The following is a 9,597-nucleotide window of genomic DNA, read 5'->3' as shown; positions in this document are numbered from 1 at the left end:
ATGCAGCAGAAGTAGATGCAACAAGGTTAATGCCTACAGAGATTTTCATACAGTTACTGGTTTCTGTTTGGAAATTGTCCAAAATATAGACTGACCATGTTGAAAGAGTTAAAAATACAGGTTTAAAAACATTTAATCTATTTCACCCTTCTGAGACTGAATTGGATTGATGGCATGGCTGATCCAGTGACTGCAAAAACCTACACATTCAGAAGGTGACTTTAAAATGGATTGACCAAAACTCACCCAATTTGTCAACTATTTGTAGAACTTGCCTTTGTTTCACTAGGTGTCATTTCTGATCTTCTCTATGTCAGAGAGATTTTTTGCTTCAATGAATCTTTCCCTTTCTTTGGGAATTGAACCTAAAGAAAATGTATAATTCTAAAGAAACCATATACAAAATTAGATGCATATTACATTAATTCAGTTATTAATATAATAGTGGTTCATGGAATATCTACTAGGTATCTGGCTCTATTCTGAACACTGGAAATCCAGTGGCAAACAAAAATTTCCTGCACTTAAGTTACAGTAAGGGAGACAGAAATTAAACAGTAAAAAGTATATACAAGAATAAACTTTCAGATTGTGGTGTTACCAAGAATTTAAAGGGAATAGAGCATAGGGAATGGAAAGGCTATTTGAGAATAGATGTCAGGGTAAGCTTTTCTGAAGATATGATATTTGATGAGCACAGACCTGAAGATATGTAGAAACGAGGACTGTGAAGATCTAACAAAACAGTGTCAAATAGAGAGGGAATGGAATGGGAAAGGAATAGCAGGTATAAAGTTCTCAAAACAGAAACCAGCTTGGACTATTTGCAGAAACTTCTAGGAAGATGTGGCTGAGACAGAGAGGATAGGGAGGAGCAAAGCAGGAGTTAAGGCTGAAGAATTGCAGAGGCTAAGTTATGCCAAGAGAGTCCATAGTTAGGAAGTGGGCTATTATTCTAATGTGATAAGAAGCAGTGGAAGAGTATTGCAGGAAAGTGACATAATCTGATGTGTGGTTTTAAAGAGCTCTCTGGTGACTATGTAAAGAATGAATTATAGTGCAAAAAGGGTAGAAGCAAATAAATTAGTTGTGAGTCAATTTCTAAAGTCCATGAAGACAATGGTATCTCTGAGGCATATGATATTTGAAAAAGTAAACAGAGGTAAAGGAACTTGGTTATACATAGGGAACAATCCCAATGGACCTTCCTGATGGATTCTAAATGGGGGAAGCTGAAGTGAGAACAGGATTTCAAATAATGAAAAGAATGGAGCTATCTGTAATCTTGCAGTGCACAACAGTCATCTATACACAGTCCCTGACTGAGCTTTAGCAAGTAGATGAATGTTGGTGGCTTCAATAAGGAAGAGAGTGAAGGAGCAAACTTGGTATATCTGTGTGTGTATGTGCATGTCAGAGGGTCAGGGATCAAGGCAGGAATAAAGAGTTTTTATTTGAACATGTTTTGTTTTAGATACCTCTTAACTATTATTATTACTGCTAACTGCTCAATTAGGGATGAGTCTGGAGTCAGAGAGATGCCTGGATAGGAAATACAAATTAGGCATTATCAGCATGTAAATGCCACAAGGCATCATGGTAATGGAAGATTATTGAGGGAGGGAAAACAGGACCACAGATCAAAAATGAGCAGGACAGGGAGAATATCTAAGATGGCAATGGAGTAAGTGGAAGCTGCACAGACCTCCTCCCAGGACCAAACCAGAATTACAGCTAAACTGTAGAGAAATCATCCTGAATAACAACTGAACATTAGCTGGAGAGAAACCTTATAACCAAGGACAGAAAGAAGAAACCACTTCACCACAACATGACTGGTAGGGAGTGCAGAGGATGTGTGAGAATGCTGGGTAGATTCCCATGGGTGGCAGCCGAAGTTTCTGAGGGATATTACAACACCTGGGGTGGTTCCCCTTAAGTGTGGGGTCTAAATCCCAAGTTAGGCTCCCCAGCTTACAGTACCAGAGCTGGAAAGGAACCCAGGTAACACCCAGCTCTGAAAAGCAACAGGGTTTCTATCTGACAGGGGGAGATGGCTGGTCACACAGAGAATCTCTTAAAGGGCCAAGCACAAAATTCTAAATGCAGCCACTTATCCTGGACTCCGACAGAGGGAGGGCAGAATGGACTAGAGATGAATTAGGAAAGTCTGGGGCTCATGGCTTTGGGGAGAGAACTGAAAGAACAACCGCAAGGATCCGTGTGCTGAGTCATTCCTCATACCAGAGAGGCCATCTTTCTTGGACAGAGCACTACACTCCAAGCAGCATCAGACTGAGAGGAAGCAATAGCCACACCCACAGGAATTTCTCTGACCCACCCTGAAAAGTTTAAGCCATGCTGCTGAGGAGTACAGGTGAAGGTTATCACAGAGAATAAGTTTAACAATAAAGACAGAACTCTAGGAGCTCTGAGACCTCAGATGACCTTCAGTCAGGCCCAGTGCTAGTAAAAGCAGGCCTTGATGTGCAGCCTGGTTCTTTCTGCACACAAACAGGCCCATTAGAGGGAGCCACAAGCTGTGATTTGCTGATAGTTCCAAACAGATTGCCCAGGGCCAGTCACAAGCAGCAACTGATATAGGTCTACCCAGAGGCTTTGAAGATCTAATACATAGAAAGAAACACAAGAAGCAGCCAAAATGGTAAGTCACATAAACATGCCCCAAATGAAAGAACAAGAGAATCCCCCAGAAGAAGAGTTAGATTAAATGGAGGTAAGCAATTTATTACAGTTTAGAGTAATGATTATAAGGATACTCAACAGCATTAAAGAAGACATAGAAACAATAAAAAGGACCAGTCAGAAATAAAGAATACAAATCTGAAACAAGTAATACACTGGAAGGAATAAAAAGTAGGTTAGATGAAGCAGAAGATAAAATCTGCAATTTGGAAAACAAGGTAAAAAAATGTTCAAGCAGAGGAGCAAAAAGAATTTTTTAAAATGACAACAGCTTAAGAAATCTTTGGAACAACAATGTAGCATAGTAACATTCATGGCACGGGAATACCAGATGGACAAGAGAATGAGCAAGGGATCGAGAACCTATTTGAAGAAATAATGACCAAAAAGTTCCTGAGTCTAGAGAAAGAAAAAGATACACAAATTCAGGAAGTACAGAGAGTCCCCAAAAAGATGGACCCAAAGAAGTCTACATCAAGACACATCATAGTTAAAATGGCAAAGCTTAAAGACAAGGAGAGACTCCTAAAAGCCAGAAGAGAAAAGAAGGTAGTTACCTATAAGGGAGCTCTAATTTGACTGTTATCTGATTTCTCAACAGAAACATTTCAGGCCAGAAAGAATTGGCATGAAATGTTCAAGGTAATAAAAGCAAGGATCTACAACCAAGGCTACTCTACCTAGCAAGGCTACCATTTAAAATAGAAGGAGCAATAAAGAGCTTCACTGACAAAAAACAGCTGAAGGAGTTTGTTAATACCAAACCAGTACTGCAACAAATGTTAAAGGGCGTGCTTAAAGAAAAAGGAGGAGGAGAAGGAGGAGGAAGAGGAGGAGAAAAAAAAAAGAAGAGGGAGAAGAAGAAAGAAGAAGGAGAAGGAGAAAGAGAACCACTACCACCACCACCGAGGAAAATAGTTTTAAAACAAAATAGCCATAAATACATACCTATAAATTATCACCTTAAATATAAATGGCTTAAATACTACCACCAAAAGACACAGGGTAGCTGAATGGATAAGAAAATAAGACCCATATATATGCTGCCTCCAAAAGACCCACCTCAGATTGAAAGATACACACAGACTAAATGTAAAGGAATGGAAAATTATATTTCATGGAAATGGAAAGAAAAAGAAGCTGGGGTAACATTGCATATATCTGATGAAACAGATTTTAAAAAGAAGGCTATTCTAAGAAACATAGGACACTACACAATGTCAAAGGGAACAATGAAACAAGAAGATATTACACTAGTAAACATTTCTGCACCAAGATAGGAGCACCTAAATATATAAAGCAAATTTTGATGGGCACAAAAGGAGAGATCAACAGAAATGGCCATAGTATGGGACTTCAATGGATAGAACTTCCGGTTAAAAAATCAACAAGCAGAGAGTGGTCTTAAACAACACATTAGATCAAATGGTTTAATTGATATTTATAGGTCATATCACCCTTAGGGGTGATATATGCTTTTTTAAACAGCAGAATATGTATACCTTTAAAGTGCACATGGAACATTTTTTAGGATAGACCACATGTTAGGACAAAAAACAAATCTCAAATTTAAGATTGAAATCATATAAAACATTCTCTCTGACCACAATTTTATGAAACTAGAAATCAACCACAAGAAGAAAACTAAAGAATACACCAAGACATGGAAGCTAAATACATCTAATTAAACAATGAATGGGTCAACATGGAGATCAGAATTAAATCAAAAGATACCTTGACAAATGAAAGTGAGAACAAAACAATCCAAAATCTGTGGGACACAGGGAAAGCAATCCTAAGAGGGAAATTCATAGCATTACAGCCTATCTCAAAAAAAAAAAAAAAAAAAAACACAAGAAAAAGCTCAAATAAACAATCTAATTTGACACTTAAAAGAACTTAAAAAAATCAACAACAAACAAACCCTAAAGTGAGTATAGGAAAGGAAATAATAAAGAGTAAAAGTAAATGAAATAAAGTCTTAAAAGTGATACAAAACATAAATGCATCCAAGAACTGGTTCTCTGAAAAGATAAACAATGTTGACAAACCTTTAACAAGACTCATCAAGAAAAAAAGACAAAGACCCAAAATACATAAAACCAGAAATGAAAGAGGAGAAATAACAAAATAACAACTGACACCAAAGAAACACAAAGATTTGTAAGAAAATACTATGAACTACTATGTGCCAACAAATTGGACAACTTGGATGAAATGGATAATTTCCTAGAAACATACAACCTTAGAGGAATCATAGAATCTGAATGGACAGATTTTAACTAGTTAAACTCAAGCAATAATAAAAACTTTCAGCAAAAAAAAGCTCTGGACCAGATGCCTTCATAAGTAAATATTACCAAACATTCCAGGAAGAAGTAACACCTTTCCTTCTCAAACTATTCAAAAAAATTCTAAGATAAAGGAAAGCTTCCACACTCATTTTATGAGACCAGCATTATACTAATTCCAAAATGAGATACAGATACTAAACAAAATATATAGACAAATATCCTCGATGAACACAGATGATAAAATCCTCAAGAAAATATTACCAAACTGAATACAGCAGTACACTAAAAGGATCATCCACCATGATCAAGTGGAATTTATTCTGGGAATGCAAGATTGGTATAATATTCGCAAAGCAATTAATGTAATTCACCACATATATAAAATGAAGGATAAAAACCACATGATCACATCAACAGATGCAGGAAAAGCATTTGATAAAATCTAGCACTGTTATGATAAAAACTCTCAGCAAAGTGCAAATAACTGGAATATACATCAATATAATAAAGACCTTGTATGACAAACCCATTGCCAACATCATACTTAATGGGCAAAAACTACACTTGTTCCTCTTAGGATCATGAACAAAACAGGGATGTCCACTTTTACCTCTGTTATTCAATATAGTACTGGAAGTCCTAGCCATAGCAATCAAACATGAATAAAAAAAAAACAAAAGGCATCCAAATTGGAAAGGAAGAACTCAAACACTCTTTATTTACAGATGACATGTTACTGTATGGAGACAACCCCAAAGATTTCAGCAAAAAAAATTACTAGAACTGATAAATGAATATAGTGAAGTAGCAGGATACAAAATTAATATCTGGAAATAAGTTGCATTTTTATATGTCAATAATGAACTAACAGAAGAGAAATTAAGAAAATGACCCCATTCACATTTGCTTCCATAAGAACAAAATACCTAGGGATAAATCTAACTAATGATGTAAAAGACCTGTACCTAGAAAATGATAAGACACTGAAGAAAGAAAATGAAGAAGACACACATAAGTGGAAGCGCATGCCATGTTCATGGTAGGAAGAATTAATATCATTAAAATGTCCATACTGTCCAAAGAAATCTATAGATTCAGCACAATTCCTATTAAGATTTAAATGACAAATTTTATAGAACTAAAACAAATAATATCAAAAATTTATATGGAACCACAAAAGGCACAGCATAACAACAGCAATCCTGAGAAAAAACAAAGTTGGAGGAATCATGCTACTTAACATAAAAATATGCAGGGGAGCTTTGTCCAGCAGAGCTCCCCTGGCCACCATGGACGACAATAAGTCTATCAAGATATGATATGCGTGGGGAGAAAAGGCTGACCAATCTCTCAGAGAAGAAAGCTATGAAAATTCTCTCTCAATGGGCTTTTATTGAGTTTAGCTTGCATAGGGATGCGTATCAAAGAAAGAAGGTATGGCTTACAGATAACATTTCTGGGATCTTGGGGGTCCTTTTGAGTCAGGGTCTGGTAGGCAGAGTGATGCCAAATGACTGTAAAACTTTGGGAAATAAATTTATTTTGTGCTCAGACCCTTAACATTTAAATTGAGGACATTTTTAGCAAAACAGGTTTCACAGGACTTTATGCATTCTTCTTTAGGCCTGATCACCCCCCACTGGGAACTACCTGTTTCAGCACAAGTGTGCACCTCCCTTCGGCATTGTTTCAGGCTTGAATCAGGGGACGCAAGGCAGCCAAGAAGAGATTAGGAGAATTTTTACAGATAGAATGAGGACTCAGGCTATGATAAAGCTGAGGGGTGAGGATAAAGCCCTCCCCTACAATCCCTAAGTCTTTTCCTGATGACTCCTTCATGACTGTGCCTGTCTTAGGTTGTTCCTTCCTTGAGGAATCTTACCCATCATTGACTATCCAGCCATCCTCCAGGGGCCAAGCAGAGTAAAGTAAGTGGGCAGAGGCTGTACCCCTGCTGGTAGGATAAGTTTTGCCTCCTTGGTGGCTTAGGGTCCCAAGGTCCCCTACCTGTAGGGCCTTTTTGTTTATTGGCAGGGTTACAGCTTCTAAAACCAGGCAGGATGGTTCCTAACAAAAATATACTATAAGGCTGTAGTAATCAAAATAGCACTGTATGTCATAAAAACAGACACATAGATGAATGGAATAGCAGAGAGACCTGAGAAGTAAACTCACTCCTTTATAGTCAATTAATATTCAACAGAGGAATTAAACACATACAATGGGCTAAAGATGGTTTATTCAAAAAATGGTGTTGGGAAAATTGGACAGATGCATGCAGAAAAATGAAACTATACCATCTTATGCCACACACAAGAATAAATTAAAAATGGTTTAAAGGCTTAAATATTAGACTTGACACCAAAAAATCCTAGAAGAAAACATAGGCAGTAAAATCTCAGATATTGCTTATAGAAATATTTTATCTGATATACCTTTCTCAGCAAGAGAAACAAAAGAAAAAATTAACAAGTAGGACTACATAAAACTAAAGAATTTTTGCACAGCAAAAGAGACCATAGCAAAATAAGAAAGACAGCCCATGTCATGGGAAATATATTCACTAATATGCCTGATAAGTAGTTAATATCCAAAGCTATAAAGAACATACAAAACTCAACACCAAAAAGACAAACAACCCAATTAAAAAATGGTCAAAGGACCTGAATAGACACTACTATAAAGAGGACATACATATGGCCTATAGACACATGAAAGATGCTCACCATCACTAATCATCAGAGAAACGCAAATTAAAAGCACAATGAGATATCACCTCACACTTGTCAGAATGGATATCATCAATAAATCAACAAATGCCGGTGATGATATGGAGAAAAGTAAACCCTTTTGCACTCTGAATGGGACTGCAGACTGGTACAGCCACTGTGGAAAGCAGTATGGACATACCTTAAAAATTAAAAATGGATCTTCCTTTTGACCTAGCAATCCCACTTCTGGTAATTTATCCAAAAGACCTCAAAACACTAATTCAAAAGAATATAAGCACCCACATGTTCATTGCAGCATTATTTACAAGTGCCAAAATATGGAAGCAGTCCAACTGTCTATTAGTAGATCAGTGGATTAAACAACAATGGGACATTTACACAATGGAATACTACTCAGCTGTGAAAAAAGAAAACTTTACCCTTTGCAACAGTATGGATGGGCCTGGAAAACATTATGCTAAGTGAAATAAACTAGTCAGAGAAAGACAAATACCATAGAATTTAACTTATATGTGGAATCTAATGAACAAACTGAACTTACAAGCAAAATAGAGACAAACTCATAGACAGAGAGCAGGGGGACAGCTATTGGTGGGGGAGGTTAGGGGTGAAGGGTTAGGGGAGATCAAGCAAAAAGAAAAAAGACTTATGGACGAGGGCAATAGTGTAGTGATTGTCGGGGTGTGTATAATTATGTTAAATGATAATGGAAAATATATAATAATTTTATTTTAAAAGAGCAGGACAATATTCAGAAAAGAAACTGGCAAATAAAACTGAAGGGAAGCCATCTGTGAAATAAATCCATTTCACATAGAAGAAGTGAAGAAAGTATTTTAAACCCTGCTGAATGCTTGGGTAACATATGGACATCGAATTGTCTGATGATGAGGCGGCCACTGGCCTGCAGTGACCTCAAACACTGCAGATGCTTGAGACATGAGAAAACATACACACGGACAACCGAGTCCTGTGGAGAAATAGGGATGGGACGGCCACTCTCTCTAATGAAGAGCGTCCCATTTTCCCACCCAAGCAGGCTTTTATTAAGAATACAGATACAGTTTGTTGATTACAGTCTGGCAGGGAAGATCAAATGAATAGGTAACTTTTGAAGGGGCTGACAGAACTCATGCTGAGATTTTGGGCCAAGATTTGGGGGTTTTATTACTTAAAAAGACTACAGGATCTAAAAGCTAGTTTTGTTTTCTGCCCGTGCCTTCATATTATAATTCAAGAGCATCCTTCAGCAAGAAGGTCTCACAGGATCTTGCATATTCTATGCCCCGGCTCTGATTAGTCCGGGGGTCTGCCTACTCTGGTCTGGACTGCATCGCCCCTGTTATTTCCGCAGGCCTGAGTTGGGCAGAGGAGACAAAGGCAGCCAGGAGACTCAGATTTCTCACAGCTAGAACAAGGACTCAGGCTTTGACAAAGCCGAGGGGGCAGGGGTCGATGTCGATCACCCCTTTATTTCCACAGCCCCCTGAGTCTCTTCCCTGAGGGCTTTCCCAAATGATTGCATCTGGCTTAGGTTCATCTTCTTTTTAGAGAATTGTTACCCATAATTGACTGCTGACCATGCAATGGGAGCCAGGCATTAGAACAGGCAGTGTTCATGCCAGGGAAAAAAGTTTTGTTTTCTTAGTGCCTCCTGATTCGGAGGTCTCTTACTCAGCCTTAGCCACGGGGGGTTACAGCTTCCTGAGACCAGGCAGGGCACAACCCAACATGATGAATTTAGTGTGATAAAAGCAATTAGTAAGGAGAAAAATCCTACTATAGAGTTAAAAAGAAAATGGAATGTAAGAAAATGGAGACTTTGTACATAAGACATTCAATAATTTTCCTCTAAAGAGAGCAGA

This window comes from Phyllostomus discolor, chromosome 4 (genome assembly GCF_004126475.2).
Source record: "Phyllostomus discolor isolate MPI-MPIP mPhyDis1 chromosome 4, mPhyDis1.pri.v3, whole genome shotgun sequence".
In the NCBI taxonomy this organism is placed as follows: Eukaryota; Metazoa; Chordata; class Mammalia; order Chiroptera; family Phyllostomidae; genus Phyllostomus; species Phyllostomus discolor.
This window is presented reverse-complemented; position numbering follows the sequence as displayed.